General features: G+C 45.4%; 1 protein-coding gene across 4 annotated transcripts in view; it reads right to left on the bottom strand.

Annotated features, from left to right (window-relative positions):
• Positions 1 to 16,556, bottom strand: part of LOC124288248 (PR domain zinc finger protein 14-like) — an 81,185-nt gene that overhangs the window by 54,881 nt on the left and 9,748 nt on the right. The window contains exon 2 of one of the 4 annotated variants that reach the window (XM_046724798.1): positions 13,479 to 13,609. The exons of 1 other annotated variant lie outside the window; for it this stretch is intronic. The gene's annotated coding sequence lies outside the window, so the exon portion shown is untranslated. The remainder of the gene's footprint in view (positions 1 to 13,478; positions 13,610 to 16,556) is intronic. 2 more of the 4 variants (XM_046724792.1, XM_046724785.1) reach the window with 2 other exon arrangements.

Below are 16,556 nucleotides of genomic sequence, written 5' to 3'. Positions count from 1 at the left end.
AAGGAATATAAAAAACACTCTTAGTGGTACCAATATGTCAATTTTCAGCTCCTGGCTCCTGGCCTTTAACTGATACTGGTAGCAAGAGCGAGTGCAGCTTAATAAGCCATGTTAGCTTGCGTAATATTGCTTCCTTAGTCAGGCTCTTTTGATGATAAGGATAATGAGGTCACGTGAACGTTAATTTCAAACGTACTAAAATGTGTGAAAATGAAATTACATGAACCAAGTTATTCACATGATGGAAACAAATGATCATCTTGCTTGAGAACAGGTAACATGAAGGTGTATGAACCGTTCATATACATACCCCTGAAATCCGGTATGATACATTAAATATCTAAGGTGTGTAAACATTTGCAAATTTGAAAATTTACATGTGTTTCCCCACCAACATAAATTTACATGTTTCCAACATGTAAATTTCAGCACCCATTGAAATTCAAAGGAATGCATCGGAAATACTGTATGATCATGTATTTACTGGGGTATCTGTTTTGCAATTCATGTTTGGAAATTCTTGACAATCCGGTCATAGCATACATGAACGAGGTACTTGTGCATACGAAAATGTACGATGAGCATATGTCTCAAAGGTATAGATTCATATGAAATATATGCCCGAAGTTGGGAAATCTCTGGAAACATACGTAAATCCGGTCATGGCATATATATCCTACTGTATTTACGTTTATTTCAATGGTTTACTATCCGGCTTTTGGTCCTGTGTTTTCAGAGTCAAAACCCTAAATAATGTCCAACAGCATCGAGAAAATTGGAGTGGTGTCTTTTGTCCATGCCTCAGTTGTTCTCGCAGGCGAAATACTTAGTAATGTATTCTCTGCTTCTCGGTAGACACGTTTCCTGGAAGGAGGTGGTGCGCCAAAGTCAATCTGTGCCCTCTTAGAGCGATCTGATTTGTCCACCTTCTGTGGGATTTCAACGAAGCGAAATAGGTTGGGATGATAATGTGGGAGCTGCAGATTCAGTCGGTCGTGGAAACCTTCCAGATGGTTATTTGTCCGCGGTCCGTGTGTGTGGTGATGGTTCCATAGGGGAATGGGGAACCTGGCATCACCGTCAATCTATGTTGTGGTTATATAGTCATTAAACTCTCCTGCTCGGGGAACAGCTCGGGTAGCATCCATTATCTCTAGCCAAGTATCTTGGACTGCATCAGGATGAAGCAAGGCCAACCACAAGCTCTTCTCACCCATTTTCTCACATCAGGAACTTCCTTGTATGCCACAGACAGACCCAGCTGCTGTGTTTTTCTCCATATAGCTTGACCATAATGAGAAAAACGTCCTCTGGTATCAGCTTCAGGAAACTCTTGTTCTGCTGCAAGTATTGCTGCAAGTTCAAAGTCACTCTGTACTGTTGTTGGAGCCAGTGGGCATTTCAGTCTCTGCTGTATTTCTGTCTTGATGCACCTGAAGAGTCTGGCGTCGGTATCCCGGCGGCGATCAGGAAAAAAGAGCAAAGACAAGAGGATATGAAGATGACCCAGACATCGCACGTATGATATAAACTTGATCCCAAAGGTCGGGGCAAGCTGTGAATGTCCCATCCATGTAGATTGTTTCAGCAGACTGCAGGGCCACCAATTGTTCTTCTGTAGAAAATGCAATAATCCTATCCTGGTCACCATCACTGAACAGCAAAAAGTGCACTTCCTCCAAAGTTCCTGGACTATTCAATTACACCTATAAAGTACATTACAAGAAAAAACAGTCAGGTGATCAGGATCATTATCTGTTGTTTCAGTTCAGTGCACATCCTGGGCTATCCTATTACCTAAAAAGGGGAGATGAGGAGTTGTTGTTTTAACAATATGTGGTAGTATTGGGATGTGGAATTAAGTTATGGCATAGAACCATGCATGACAATTCTATTAGCTGAAATGGTGTTTGGGTATAGGTTATTCATGAACATCTTGCCTCGTAATATTTATTAACTACCTTTATAAACTGATGTATTTAGCTATTCACGGGGACACTTTCTAGTCAAACAGACTGTAATTGGGCATCTAAGATTAAATCTTTGCTCTATGCGTATGATGTTGGCTATATCTGGGAAGCCCAAAGTGTAGATTTCCCTGTTCATTTTCTGGCAGAATTTGAATTTAGATTAAAAGCCACTTATGAACAGAATTGGTACTCCGCTCTAGTGAATAATTGTAAGATGTGTTCGTATTCTCGATTTAAGAGTGTTTTCTCTGATGAACCATATATATTATCATTAAATTTTGATAGGTTTAGAATAGTTTTGGCTAAGTTTCGTTGTAGTTCTCATTCTTTAAACATCGAATCGGGAAGGTATCATAATATTCCCAGAGACCAAAGGGTTTGTAAACTTTGTAAGAGCTGTAATATCGAAAATGAATATCATTTTCTACTTGAATGTAACGCTTACAGTAATCTTAAAAACCCAGTTTATACCACATAAGTATTTTGTAAACCCAACAATCCATACGTATAACATCTTATTGTCCAATACTAATGTTGCAATAATGCAATGTGTGTACTATATGCGAGTAAATATCGCAACTCTGTGAATATGTATGTACCATGGGCCGATGGCCTGCATGTACCCTTTGGAAATATACTATTTGATCCCTTGTATCCGCTTCCTCTGCCCAGACATTTCCCTCTAACCTAAGATTTAAACCTGGTATGTGGACTTTTATTTCTATATTCTATGTCATTGTCATGTTTCTCGAGTGCCCCAGGTACACCATTCGTTGGGAGGATTATACCGACACGCTCCTTGCTCCATAATTAAAGTAGATTGTATTAGCGTTTGAAACTTGACGTTTACCAGTTTTGCTTGGAATCTTACCTGGTGTAGAATTACAAAAAGCCAATAACATAACAGCAGGCCAGTATCTGTGTGCAGTGTTTACAATTTCAAACACGCTACTGTAAATACACCCCTCTTACTTGTGCGTCGCGTCACCTTCCTCAGTAGTTCTCAAAACAAAACTGGAAACCGACAATATTTCCGGTGCTTAATGTGAACATTTGATTGGGCTGAAAACTATTATCAAACACTAAGTTGTCACGAAAAGACTGATTTAGCCTCAGAAATGAAATGGTTTGACACAATTACCAAAATTCCCCTCATGTACATGTTCACATTGTGCTCGTCATTAAGTGGATAGAACATTGGTGGAGTGTGACTTGGATATTGAGTTACCTCTTTTGGTCTGTTTCTTTATACTTCAAACTCTGTACAACACTTAACATCTTCGCTTCCCTCATGGCAGAGAGCTCCGCTTTAAGATGCTACATGCTTTAGAAAGTCACCTACGTCCTGAAAAATGTTCCATTCGTTTGTTGGCAGTACCTCCTTGAACATTTACTGTGCCAATATAAGGGCGAGACGAGAGCGATTCGGAAATGTTCTACCACGACCTGACATGTGTACACTTTGTTCCGTTTCAGATTTATCTACCCTGAACAGGTATAGATCTTCACATGCCGATCAGGTTCTACACCGAAGCACATTTTGCAGAATGCGTGGTCCGCGAACAGATTCCGTAATCTGTTTTGGTAGATCGATTACTTTCTTGCGCTTGACGTATTACATATACGATAGTACCGCCGTGAGACACAAACACTAACAGGGTAGTTACTATCAGCACCACTAGGGGTAATTTATACAAAACATTGAATGGTTAAAAATCACTTCGTGAAACAAAGTGAACAGGCAGTGACTGGCCATTTACCCAGCAATTCCCTTTATATTGACTGACTGACTGAGTTTGGTTTTACGCCGCTTTTAGCAATATTCCAGCAGCATCACGGCGGGGGACACCAGAAATGGGCTTCACACATTGTACCAATGTGGGGTCCTTCTATACATTCATCAGTGGTCGCATTCGGCTGTATATACTTCGAAATGGGCAACTCGACAGTGATCAGAAGTGTCCACGTTGTGGGAATAATCTCAGCTGTGTGAGGAGTGAGTGAGTTTAGGTTAACGCCACTTTTAGCAATATTCCAGCAATATCACGGTGGGGGACACTACAAATGGGCTTCACACATTGTGCCCATGTGGGTAATCGAACTCGGGTTTTGGAGCATCCCTGCCAAAGATCTGAATCTTGACTATGCTGTGCATGTGTATGGCTCATTCATTAACAGTAGAAACAAGCCTGTGGTCCTCCTGAGCCGTGTTTTAAGGGGATTCGTCACTAGGTTCACCTTCACTTCCTCCTGTCGGGTAATAAGTTGAGCGTGCCAAGTCATGTGACAAGGACAGTTTGTTGCAGTGACCAATATATTTGCTTCCGACATAACAGTATATTCACAACATGGCCACGGCTATTTGTGGTGTGTACGAGGAACATGTCTGCATGAGAAACCTATACACAGTAATTACCTGCAGCAGACCTAGACGACACAAGCATTTATTATATATGTATCATAATGCGTCATGAATACTTGCCACGTGCGATACAATACGTACAAGTAACAAGCACGTCGCCAGGAAGGGCAATCACCCAACATGAGCGACCAAATGAGCTATTTTATCCGTCTGACTATCTGTAGCCTCTTTCACCCCCCAGGGCCTGCATGGGCTTCTATTGAGTGGTTCCCTCAGCCTTTGCTCTCTCTCTGTTTGCTAGGAGCGATCTTTAACAATCGGCGTAACTTCATCGCCGACTCTGTGAGTGCCTGTTACCGAATATCTAAGTGAATTATACCCTGCAATTATACGCTCAACGATTTCGAAGCAGGGCATTAACGATGGAAATTAATTTTCTTATTTCAGATGAAAAGAGGATTTTGATGAGATGATGAGACCGTATGTGCCTCGCAGTAGTGACAGCAAACAACCTTTAAAACATAGCCCGCCGTTGTCACCACACGGAGATGCTACCGTAAGAACGTGCAAATCATCATGTCATTAAATGAGCATTTCAATCAAGATAAAACAATACTCGCATTTAACTTGCATCCCCCCGTTTATCGAAAAGATCCTACACTCCCAAGACATTTAATAAACTATCCCCATTGTGGTCCTCCATCTGACATAGCGGCTGCCCGAACAGCAGCTGGAGGGGGATGGTTTGATCCCCGGTCGCGTCAGAAGTCGTCAGAATTAACATGATAATTGTTGTTTCCCTGCCTGTGACACAGCTAATGAGCATGGAACAAGAACAGGTGGTATTTGTATTTCAGTGGTAGCTCTAAAACAAGCAGTCCGGACAAGTCCAGGCAGCCACACAAGTCACTCATTCTCAGTCAGCGTGCACATTTGTGATCATGGAAATCGGAAGAAAAAAACCGTATCTAAACACAATTTCTTCGATATGACCACAGGGGCTTGTAACGCTAAAAACTGCCATCAAGGTATATACTGTCACTGACGGGGTCTTGATGGCACATGTCTCCCGACGGCAGGTTCACCCCACCCACAACTACATGTCTCCCCACAGCAGATACACCCCGCCCACAACTACATGTCTCCCCACGGCAGGTACACCCCACCCACAACTACATGTCTCCCCAAAGCAGATACACTCCGCCCACAACTACATGTCTCCCCACAACTACATGTCTCCCCACGGCAGGTACACCCCACCCACAACTACATGTCTCCCCACAGCAGATACACCCCACCCACAACTACATGTCTCCCCGCAGCAGATACAACCCACCCACAACTACACGTCTCCCCACAGCAGGTACACTCCACCCACAGCTACATGTCTCCCCACAGCAGGTACACTCCGCCCACAACTACATGTCTCCCCACAGCAGATACACCCCGCCCACAACTTCATGTCTCCCCACAGCAGGTACACTCCGCCCACAACTACACGTCTCCCCACGGGAGGTACACTCCGCCCACAACTACATGTCTCCCCACAGCAGATACACCCCGCCCACAACTACATGTCTCCCCACAGCAGGTACACTCCACCCACAACTACACGTCTCCCCACAGGAGGTACACTCCACCCACAACTACACGTCTCCCGAAACAGGTACACTCCGCCCACAATTACATGTCTCCCCACGGCAGGTACACCCCACCCACAACTACATGTCTCCCCACAGCAGGTATACTCCGCCCACAATTACATGTCTCCCCACAGCAGCTACACTCCACCCACAACTACATGTCTCCCCACAGCAGGTACACCCCACCCACAACTACATGTCTCCCCACAGCAGGTACACCCCACCCACAACTACCTGTCTCCCCACAGCAGGTACACCCCACCCACAACTACCTGTCTCCCCACAGCAGGTACACCCCACCCACAACTACCTGTCTCCCCACAGCAGGTACACTCCGCCCACAACTACATGTCTCCCCACAGCAGATACACTCCGCCCACAACTACATGTCTCCCTACAGCAGATACACTGCTGCCCACAACTACATGTCTCCCCACGGCAGATACACTCCGCCCACAACTACATGTCTCCCCACAGCAGGTACACCCCGCTCACAACTACATGTCTCCCCACAGCAGGTACACTCCGCCCACAACTACATGTCTCCCCACAGCAGGTACACTCCGCCCACAACTACACGTCTCCCCACAGCAGGTACACCCCGCCCACAACTACATGTCTACCCACAGCAGGTACACCACGCCCACAACTACCTGTCTCTCCACAGCAGGTACACCCCACCCACAACTACCTGTCTCCCCACAGCAGGTACACCCCACTCACAACTACCTGTCTCCCCACAGCAGGTACACTCCGCCCACAACTACATGTCTACCCACAGCAGGTACACCACGCCCACAACTACATGTCTCCCCACAGCAGGTACACCCTGCCCACAACTACATGTCTCCCCACAGCAGATACACCCTGCCCACAACTACATGTCTCCCCCACAGCAGGTACACCCTGCCCACAACTGCATGTCTACCCACAGCAGATACACCCCGCCCACAACTACATGTCTCCCCACAGCAGGTACACCCTGCCCACAACTACATGTCTACCCACAGCAGGTACACCCCGCCCACAACTACCTGTCTCTCCACAGCAGGTACACCCCACCCACAACTACCTGTCTCCCCACAGCAGGTACACCCCACTCACAACTACCTGTCTCCCCACAGCAGGTACACTCCGCCCACAACTACATGTCTACCCACAGCAGGTACACCACGCCCACAACTACATGTCTCCCCACAGCAGGTACACCCCGCCCACAACTACATGTCTCCCCACAGCAGATACACCCCGCCCACAACTACATGTCTCCCCACAGCAGGTACACCCCGCCCACAACTACATGTCTACCCACAGCAGATACACCCCGCCCACAACTACATGTCTCCCCACAGCAGGTACACCACGCCCACAACTACATGTCTCCCCACAGCAGGTACACCACGCCCACAACTACATGTCTCCCCACAGCAGGTACACCACGCCCACAACTACATGTCTCCCCACAGCAGGTATACTCCGCCCACAACTACCTGTCTCTCCACAGCAGGTACACCCCACCCACAACTACCTGTCTCCCCACAGCAGGTACACTCCGCCCACAATTACATGTCTACCCACAGCAGGTACACTCCGCCCACAACTACATGTCTCCCCACAGCAGGTACACCACGCCCACAACTACATGTCTCCCCACAGCAGGTACACCACGCCCACAACTACATGTCTCCCCACAGCAGGTACACTCCGCCCACAACTACATGTCTCCCCACAGCAGGTACACCACGCCCACAACTACATGTCTCCCCACAGCAGGTACACTCCGCCCACAACTACATGTCTCCCCACAGCAGGTACACCACGCCCACAACTACCTGCAGGCCCACAAGAAGATCAGCACATGCATGAATGTAGTCCAGTAGTAAGACTCGCTCTCTGCAACGCACACAGACATGAATGTCTGGCCAGGAAAACAGCCTATTTAGACTGGCCTTCCAGAACATCCGATGTCTTTGCGTTCAAACAAGACGCGTCCTGTAGTCTTTTCATCTGAACAATAGATTATGCGCGACAATGCAACGTGTTGCGACCAAATGCGATTGAAATAGGTGGCGAACCTGTTTGTGACGCATCGCATTTGAGAAAGCATGGGAAGTCCCTTGTTGACGTCATATTTTGGGAAGGGGTATCTCTCCCAGCTTGAAACGTCAATGTTCTCGGTCTCCTCAATTATGGCACTTCTTGGATTCTCACTCTCATACATCAATTGTAATTACACAGAAACTATACCTGCATCTGGTGACTTATGTGTTTAGTTTTCAAGAAATAGTGAGAATTATATGCCATTTAGATAGGATTATCCCAAATGTAACCATGTTTTTCACTATCTGATGTTTGTTGTGGTTAAGTACAACAAAAATAAACCAGAATCGGTATTGTTGTAGATAATGATTCCCCAAATAGAAGCATGGTAATAGAAATACGAGTGTTAAGAGAACACATTATTTTCAATATGCCTCAAAGTTACGTCAAGTCGTTCTCCAAAAGAAATTGATTTTCTGATCCTTGTATCTTGTTTTGAGATTGTGGCTTCAATTTTAGATAGAACATTGTGATCTGTAGCTATGCTTACGTATGACAATGCAAAACACCTTGGTGGTAGGCTTGTGAGTAACTATCCCTTGCAATGTGCGTCATTGTAAATATAATTCTGGGTTTACATGAACCAAGAGAACAAAAACTGTGTCAAACGTATCTCTACAGAAGTCATGAAGGGACAAAGCGTCATGGCGATATGATGCCGTTTTGTGATGACGGTGTAAACGTCAAGGCAACAAGATGTGATTTTGTGATGACGGAGGAAGCGTCAAGGCGACATGATGTTGTTTTGTGATGATGGAACCAGCGTCAAGGCGACATGTTGTTTTTGTGATGACGGAGCAAGCGTCAAGGCGACATGATGTTGTTTTGTGATCATGGAGCAATTGTTTTCATGGAGCAAGCGTCAAGGCGACATGATGTTGTTTTGTGATGATGGAGGAAGCGTCAAGGCGACATGATGTTGTTTTGTGATCATGGAGCAAGCGTCAAGGCGACATGATGTTGTTTTGTGATGATGGAGGAAGCGTCAAGGCGACATGATGTTGATTTTGTGATCATGGAGAAAGCGTCAAGGCGACATGATGTTGTTTTGTGATCATGGAGCAAGCGTCAAGGCGACATGATGTTGTTTTGTGATGACGGAGGAAGCGTCAAGGTGACATGATGTTGTTTTTTGATCATGGAGCAAGCGTCAAGGCGACATGATGTTGTTTTGTGATGACGGAGGAAGCGTCAAGGCGACATGATGTTGTTTTGTGATCATGGAGCAAGCGTCAAGGCGACATGATGTTGTTTTGTGATGACGGAGGAAGCGTCAAGGCGACATGATGTTGTTTTGTGATCATGGAGCAAGCATCAAGGCGACATGATGTTGTTTTGTGATGACAGAGGAAGCGTCAAGGCGACATGATGTTGTTTTGTGATCATGGAGCAAGCGTCAAGGCAACATGATGTTGTTTTGTGATGACGGAGGAAGCGTCAAGGCGACATGATGTTGTTTTGTGATAATGGAGCAAGCGTCAAGGTGCCATGATGTTGTTTTGTGATGACGGAGGAAGCATCAAGGCGACATGTTGTTTTGTTTTTGGAGATGCGTCAAGGCAACATGATGTTGTTTTGGGAGGAAGCGTCAAGGTGACATGATGTTGTTTTGTGATGACGGAAGAAGCGTCAAGGCAACATGATGTTGTTTTGTGATAACGGAGGAAGCGTCAAGGCGACATGTTGTTTTGTGATGACGAGACAAGCGTCAAGGTGACATGATGTTGTTTTGTGATGACGGAAGAAGCGCGGAAACATGATGTTGTTTTGTGATAACGGAGGAAGCGAAGGCAACATGATGTTGTTTGTGATGATGGTGTAACGCGTCAAGGCAACATGATGTTGTTTGTGATGATGGATGACGTCAAGGCAACATGATGTTGTTTGTGATGACGGTGTAAGCGTCAAGGCGACATGATGTTGTTTGGTGTTGACGGAGCAAGTGTCAAGGCAACATGTTGTTGTTTTGTGATAACGGTGTAAGCGTCAAGGCAACATGATGTTGTTTTGTGATGATGGAACAAGCGTCAAGGCGACATGATGTTGTTTTGTGATAACGGAGCAAGCGTCAAGGCAACAGGTTGTTTTGTGATGACGGAGGAAGCGTCAAGGCGACATGATGTTGTTTGTGATGACGGTGTAAGCGTCAAGGCAAGATGATGTTGTTTTGTGATGACGGTGTAAGCGTCAAGGCGACAAGATGTTGTTTTGTGATGACAGAGCAAGCGTCAAGGCGACATGATGTTGTTTTGTGATGACGGAGGAAGCGTCAAGGCGACATGATGTTGTTTTGTGATAACGGAGCAAGCGTCAAGGTGACATGATGTTGTTTGTGATGACAGAGGAAGCGTCAAGGCGACATGTTGTTTTCGTGATGACGGAGCAAGCGTCAAGGTGACATGATGTTGTTTTGTGATGACGGAAGAAGCGTCAAGGCAACATGATGTTGTTTTGTGATAACGGAGGAAGCGTCAAGGCGACATGATGTTGTTTGTGATGACGGTGTAAACGTGAAGGCAACATGATGTTGTTTGTGATGATGGTGTAAGCGTCAAGGCAACATGATGTTGTTTGTGATGACGGTGTAAGCGTCAAGGCGACATGATGTTGTTTGGTGTTGACGGAGCAAGTGTCAAGGCAACATGTTGTTGTTTTGTGATAACGGAGGAAGCGTCAAGGCAACAGGTTGTTTTGTGATGACGGAGGAAGCGTCAAGGCAACATGATGTTGTTTGTGATGACGGTGTAAGCGTCAAGGCAAGATGATGTTGTTTTGTGATGACAGAGCAAGCGTCAAGGCGACATGATGTTGTTTTGTGATGACGGAGGAAGCGTCAAGGCGACATGATGTTGTTTTGATGACGGAGCACAATGATGTTTTGTGTTGACACAGTACTGACTGACTGAGTTTGGTTTTACGCCGCTTTTAGCAATATTCCAGCAATATCACGGCGGGGGACACCAGAAATGGGATTCACTCATTGTACCCATGTGGGGATTCGAACCCGGGTCTTCGGCGTGACGAGTCAACGCTTTAACCACTAGACTACCCCACCGCCCCGTTGACACAGTAAGTGTCAAGGCAACATGTTATTTTGTGATGACGGAGCAAGCGTCAAGGCGACATGATGTTGTTTTGTGATGACGGAGGAAGCGTCAAGGCAACATGATGTTGTTTTGTGCTAAGGGGCAAGCGTCAAGGCGACATGATGTTGTTTTGTGATATGGAGCAAGCGTCAAGGCAACATGATGTTGTTTTGTGCTATGGAGCAAGCGTCAAGGCGACATGATGTTGTTTTGTGATATGGAGCAAGCGTCAAGGCAAATGATGTTGTTTTGTGCTATGGAGCAAGCGTCAAGGCGACATGATGTTGTTTTGTGATATGGAGCAAGCGTCAAGGCAACATGATGTTGTTTTGTGCTATGGAGCAAGCGCCAAGACGACATGATGTTGTTTTATGATGGAGTAAGCGCCAAGACGACTCGATGTTGTTTTATGATGATGGAGCAAGCGTCAAGACGACATGATGTTGTTTTATGATGATGGAGCAAGCGCCAAGACGACTCGATGTTGTTTTATGATGATGGAGCAAGCGTCAAGACGACTCGATGTTGTTTAATGATGATGGAGCAAGCGTCAAGACGATTCGATGTTGTTTTATGATGATGGAGCAAGCGTCAAGATGACTCGATGTTGTTTTATGATGATGGAGCAAGCGTCAAGACGACTCGATGTTGTTTTGTTTTCATGGAGTAAGTGTCAAGGCAGGGTCATATATGGTGGGAATATGTGTCAGGCGATATGATTGTGGGAATATGTGTCAGGCGATATGTTGGTGGGAGTATGTGTCAGGCAATACGATGGTGGGAGTATGTGTCAGGCAATACGATGGTGGGAATATGTGTCAGGCGATATGATGGTGGGAATATGTGTCAGGCAATATGATGGTGGGAGTATGTGGTGGAGTATGTGTCAGGCAATATGATGGTGGGAGTATGTGTCAGGCAATATGATGGTGGGAGTATGTGTCAGGCAATATGATGGTGGGAGTATGTGTCAGGCAATATGATGGTGGGAGTATGTGTCAGGCGATATGATGGTGGGAGTATGTGTCAGGCAATATGATGGTGGGAGTATGTGTCAGGCGATATGATGGTGGGAGTATGTGTCAGGCAATATGATGGTGGGAGTATGTGTCAGGCGATATGATGGTGGGATGATGGTGGGAGTATGTGATGGTGGGAGTATGTGTCAGGCATATGATGGTGGGAGTATGTGTCCAGGCGATATGATGGTGGGAGTATGTGTCAGGCAATATGATGGTGGGAGTATGTGTCAGGCGATATGATGGTGGGAGTATGTGTCAGGCGATATGATGGTGGGAGTATGTGTCAGGCAATATGATGGTGGGAGTATGTGTCAGGCGATATGATGGTGGGAGTATGTGTCAGGCAATATGATGGTGGGAGTATGTGTCAGGCAATATGATGGTGGGAGTATGTGTCAGGCAATATGATGGTGGGATATGATGGTGGGGGAGTATGTGTCAGGCGATATGATGGTGGGAGTATGTGTCAGGCAATATGATGGTGGGAGTATGTGTCAGGCAATATGATGGTGGGAGTATGTGTCAGGCAATATGATGGTGGGAGTATGTGTCAGGCAATATGATGGTGGGAGTATGTGTCAGGCAATATGATGGTGGGAGTATGTGTCAGGCGATATGATGGTGGGAGTATGTGTCAGGCAATATGATGGTGGGAGTATGTGTCAGGCAATATGATGGTGGAGTATGTGTCAGGCAATATGGTGGTGGGAGTATGTGTCAGGCAATATGATGGTGGGAGTATGTGTCAGGCGATATGATGGTGGGAGTATGTGTCAGGCAATATGATGGTGGGAGTATGTGTCAGGCAATATGATGGTGGGAGTATGTGTCAGGCGATATGACTGGGAGTATGTGTCAGGCAAAATGATGGTGGGAGTATGTGTCAGGCGATATGATGGTAGGAGTATGTGTCAGGCGATATGATGGTGGGAGTATGTGTCTGGCAATATGATGGTGGGAGTATGTGTCAGGCAATATGATGGTGGGAGTATGTGTCAGGCAATATGATGGTGGGAGTATGTGTCAGGCGATATGATCGTGGGAGTATGTGTCAGGCGATATGATGGTGGGATTATGTGTCAGGCGATATGATGGTGGGAGTATGTGTCCGGCAATATGGTGGTGGGAGTATGTGTCAGGCAATATGATGGTGGGAGTATGTGTCAGGCGATATGATGGCGGGAATACGTGTCAGACGATATGATAGTCGGAGTATGTGTCACGGCCATTTCATTGTGTCCCTTGCTCTAAGCCATTCCCTTTCTACTGTTGTCATTACTTTGAAAACACCTTACTGACTTGCCAGAATCGTGGTGTCTCACTCCTCAGCAGATCTCTGGGTCACACAGGATGACGTGTCTGGACAGGATTTCAGTGTAACCAAACGGTCATTCTCCCTGGCTCTGTACTGAAGTCACCTGGCGTCCTATATCAAAACATAGCATGTATACATCGTGCTTTGGTTTGGAGTGAGTGAGGCTGGTCAACTTAGTATGCAAGATCTTAAGAAGTAGTTAATGACTGAGTTTTAAGAAGTTTCATCGATATTTGGGAGTTAATTTGCGAAAAGTGAAGAACTACCTACAACAAGTTGTTAGGTGTTATTAAGTAATAAGCAAATAACGTATTGTATTGGGTTAAACGTAACAAACCTTCGTGTTTCGTACATACCGATTGACTGAGACCTTCTCTCTCATTTCACCCCTGTTGACATTCAGCCAACTCGAGCGATTCATTGAGATTTCAACCTATCGACCTCCTTCTGTTGAGGAGCTATCTACCCATTGTGTGCTTGCAGTTTTTGTCTAATAATGCGTAAGTATGTGTTGCATAATCGCATGATGTCAGCTCTTTCACACAGCACCCGCCTTTTTGTAACGAAAACCAAATGTATGCAAACAATTCCATAACTGATATTTGGATATAGTCAACGAATGTTCTGTATTCATGTGTGCAAAATGCCTAAGGAAAGGAATGTTTGCTATAGTGTCTTCTAATAGCATTTCTTACCAACTCTTTCTGAAAACAGTTAAGTTTGTCAACTTTCAAAGGTGGAGATTTTGATACGACCCCCTGACTCGGTTGTCTATATAAATATTTTGATTGTCTTTCAGACAACACAACTGCACATGCAGTGCGTTTAACAAATTTACACAGGGCATATATTTAAGGGGACACCTTTCACTGTTACCTTTAAAAAGTCATAAACTCTGAAAAAAATGGACTTGATGTCAAAGGTGAATTTCGTTGTCTCATGTTCCGTGTCAATACATCGATTGGCTATGGTTGATGTGACGTCACAATTGCACGTGCTTCACGCCCTTGAGGCTGTTCCTGCAACAGTACTACTGTTACGTTACTCTCGTAAAACTTCACTCGGAAAATCAAAACAAAATGATTATAGTTCGTTAAGAAACTTTTTTATTTTGGACACAAGCGGTTGGTCTGATGTTTTCATTACACTCTGCGTTGAAATGAATGATTGATCATAAACCCATTTGGAGTTATATGTGTTATATGTGTTGTACAGTTAATGTATATGGGCCCCAGTGGCCGTATATCATATATCAGGGAGCACCACAGTACCCTGTACAGAAGAGGCTCTACACATAACAGTGCTTGATCTGGAGGGGTTCACTCCCACCCACTCCAGCACGAGTTATATCATATATCAGGGAGCACCACAGTACCCTGTACAGAAGAGGCTCTACATATAACAGTGCTTGATATAACAGTGCTTGATCTGGAGGAGTTCACTCCCACCCACTCCAGCACGAGTTATATCATATATCAGGGAGCACCACAGTACCCTGTACAGAAGAGGCTCTACATATAACAGTGCTTGATCTGGAGGAGTTCACTCCCACCCACTCCAGCACGAGTTATATCATATATCAGGGAGCACCACAGTACCCTGTACAGAAGAGGCTCTACATATAACAGTGCTTGATCTGGAGGAGTTCACTCCCACCCACTCCAGCACGAGTTATATCATATATCAGGGAGCACCACAGTACCCTGTACAGAAGAGGCTCTACATATAACAGTGCTTGATCTGGAGGAGTTCACTCCCACCCACTCCAGCACGAGTTATATCATATATCAGGGAGCACCACACAGAAGAGGCTATAACAGTGCTTGATCTGGAGGAGTTCCTCCCACAGCACGAGATATCATATATCAGGGAGCACCACAGTACCCTGTACAGAAGAGGCTCTACATATAACAGTGCTTGATCTGGAGGAGTTCACTCCCACCCACTCCAGCACGAGTTATATCATATATCAGGGAGTACCACAGTACCCTGTACAGAAGAAGCTCTATATATAAAAGTGCTTGATCTGAAGGAGTTCACTCCCACCCACTCCAGCACGAGACATTGAGATGGTCTACTGACAACTTCAATAACATGAATAAGACATGACACATTATTGCCAGAATGGTTCACTTGGGGGACGAATGGCACTCTGTAATGGTGAGAGCTATTAAGAGAAGGGAATCTATAACACAAGTGACTTCACGATGGCTCCAAGACAGTCTCCGTGCTGACAAGCCCTTGTCCACGTATTATTACTCGGGTAATGAGAGAGCGTCCGGACATGCACGCAGGATAGATGATTGACGATCATTTGTGCAACAACTACAAACAAGCTCACGTCGGACCGGCTGAGATCACTTTTGCTAGGGGTGCGGCGAGAGCCGAGCTAGGAACAGAGATTTTACGTCTCCTCAAACGGATAACAATAATAAACAAAACTAGATTTCTAATGACTCAAAGAAAGTGTGTTTTCACTACACTCTCGAACATGTCAGAGCGTTTTATTTCAAGAATTATCTAAATTCAAAATTCATTAATATTTAAATTCTGTCCGCCCATCCAGTTCAGAGGAAATGAGATTGTCACAAACAACGAGCATGTTGCATGGGCTTTGCAAACACACGTAACGTTGCTGATTATAGGCGCATATCTCAGGTTTGTGTACCGTACGGTTCTCGGCCGGAAGTGACAGCATGGCGTACGGTATAAACAGGTTTGCTTTACCGATAGATATATGACAATTATGTGCCAGGTCAGCACAAAGTGTAAGTGGTTGGGGCACCAAGAGAAGTGACGTGTGAGTGAGTATGGTTTTACGCCGCTTTTTAGCAATATTCCAGCAATATCACGGCGGGGTACACTAGAAATGGGCTTCACACATTGTACCTATGTGGGGAATCGAACCCGGGTCTTCGGCGTGACGAGCGAATGCTTTAACGATTGGGCTACTCACCGCCACGCACCAAGACTAACCATAGCAAGACCAACATTTGCATTGTCAATAAATATTTAAAAACAACGGTAATCAATGAAAGACGTAGCTGCACAGGGCGGA

The sequence above is a fragment of the Haliotis rubra genome, unplaced genomic scaffold (assembly GCF_003918875.1).
Source record: "Haliotis rubra isolate DU_JTF1 unplaced genomic scaffold, ASM391887v1 Scf111, whole genome shotgun sequence".
Classification (NCBI taxonomy): Eukaryota; Metazoa; Mollusca; class Gastropoda; order Lepetellida; family Haliotidae; genus Haliotis; species Haliotis rubra.
This window is presented reverse-complemented; position numbering and strand designations above follow the sequence as displayed.